Here is a 2,500-nt window from a genome sequence, read left to right as displayed (position 1 = left end):
ATTTATTATATATGCAAAACACGGGTTGAAAAGTCTGAAAGCCCGAAACTCCCGTGCTGCATATTAATTAGGCCACGTACACACGTATTGCATTCTTAAACTAGTGAGTGTTTGACGTCATTTTCTCCTCGACCCAGCTCTCTCAAGATTTTAAAGTTAGTAATGGCGGACCAATAAATAAGAAAATTCCAGCTAAAATAAACAGGTGTCTTTTTAAAATCAGAACTTAAAACTTGGGTGAGTTAGTGTTTAGTTAACATAGTTTTGAAATCCAAAGGAAAAACAAAATTTTTTTTTGGTCGTAGTACCACTTTAAGCATGTATGGTTCTCCACTAGGATGGAAATAAACAAACTTCAGATGACAAACTTCAAAAGGTACTTATAAAATTATCTCGTAGTATTTGGGGAGTGTTATTTGCATTTAAAGTACGTCACATTTTTATTTTACTCTTCTTGAATACAGTCCAGTGGGGTCAATTGCTTCACTAAAATTCATTGTTGGCGTGCAGGTAGCAAAATGCTACCTCAGGCGGTTCAGTCTAAAATTGGTATATTTTGGAAAGAAAAAACGATGTTACTGAAGCTGGGAAATATTATTTTGAAAAATTAATTGCCAAACAAATTTAAGGAAAAATAATAACTTTAAAGACTGCAAAACAAGCACTTTATGCCACTTGCCACTTTACTATACTGTTAAATTTTAATTTTTAAAAAATATTACTCTTAATCTTTTAGGCTCCGCTTAAAAAAAATGCAAGAGGGAAACCTGTTGGGGAACGGAAGTATCATCTGTAAACATCCAACGTTGATACCATCAGTAAGGCACTACCTTTGGCATATTCTTTTCAGAGCGAGTCGACAAACAATGACAGCTTAAACACTTTACCAGAAGCACTCTGTGACTTCAAAGACTGTTCTGCAAGTGCATCTGAGAAAGCAATCCGTCTATCCTGTTTTCACACATTCCACCCATCTTGCATGCAAATGGCCCATGATCACTACCAAACAGAAGCATGGCAAATGAAAATTGACCAAACCCTAGACTCATTTGTAGTTCCACAGCCACAACAACTACAACAGCCAACTCAAACACAGCAACAATCCTGAGCACAAGGACAACATCTGCTTGAAAGGAACATCCACATCTTACTGTCTGTTAGATATGGTCCATAATTGGCTTTTACAGCTAGACACTCCTAATGAACATCTCCGAGTCTGCTTTTTGGACTTTTCAAAAGCTTTTGACCGTATTGGTTATAACATCTTAGTCCAAAAGCTTATTAACCTTAACGTTAGACTTTGTCTGATCCCTTAAATCATTGACTTTCTGTCTGATAGAAAACAACGCGTTAAGTTAAATCAGACATTTTCGGAATGGCTCCCTGTCAAAGCAGTGGTCCCCCAAGGGACCAAACTAGGCCCGAGTTTGTTCCTCATAATCGGCAATAATTTGGGGAGGGCCATGTCACCTAATTTCGGAACGTGGAAGTACGTAAATGATGTCTCGTTGTCAGAGAACTTTAGTAAGGGTAGCTTATCATCTTCCCAGTCTACACTTGACTATATAAACAGCTGGGCCTCTGACAACTGGATGCGTCTTAACGCTAAGAAATGCAAAGAGTTGCTTTTGTGTTTCTTCAAGGAAAAACCCCAGTTATCCCCCTTAACAATTGATGATCAACCGTTAGAAGTAGTAACCTCGCATAAGGTCCTGGCGCTTATTATTGAGAATGACTTGAAACGGAACGAACATATCGCATCAGTAGTTGCTAAGGCATCGAAACGCTTACATATCCTACGTGTTTTACGTCTGGGTGGTGTCCCAGCAGCTGACCTTGTCTCAATTTATGTGTCTTTGATACGCTCTATTTTGGAATATAGCTGCGTAGTCTGGAATTATGCTCTTCCTTCCTATCTGTCTGAACAGCTCGAAAGAGTCCAGAAACGAGCTTTTGGTATTATCTTTCCCAAACAAACCTATAACAGGGCATGTGAACTTGCTGAATGCCCAAGCTTGGACCCAATGATCTTTGCATTAGAACTTTAAAGGAAATTGACGGGAAGGGCCCTCTCTCAAAGCACCTGACAATGACGAGGGTGAGCGCGTATGGACGTACGATGAGGAATAATACTCACAGAACCCTATATAAGTGTAGAACGGAGCGGCTTAAAAGAAGCTTTTTTCCTAGTGCAATTATTTCTTTTAATAATAATATTTAGAATCTACATTTTATGTAATTTTTAAATTTTATATAATTTTTAAATTGTAATTGCACATTGTAATTCATTTTTTAATGCGAAAATGTGTTTTCAATAAACTATTAATTTAATTTAATTAACATCGCTCATTTAATTCTCCGCGCAATGCCACCACCCCCCTTAACCAACCTCCCATTTTCAAAGTGTCCTTTGGAACTTCTATTATCTGGTTCTTTCCATCTCAATTTTCATAGTCTTCTCTTTACGGAAGAAGTGGTTCAAATGCATGTACATTCATTG

Source organism: Montipora foliosa, chromosome 3, assembly GCF_036669935.1.
Source record: "Montipora foliosa isolate CH-2021 chromosome 3, ASM3666993v2, whole genome shotgun sequence".
NCBI lineage: Eukaryota > Metazoa > Cnidaria > Anthozoa > Scleractinia > Acroporidae > Montipora > Montipora foliosa.
Note: the sequence above shows the minus strand (reverse complement) of the source record.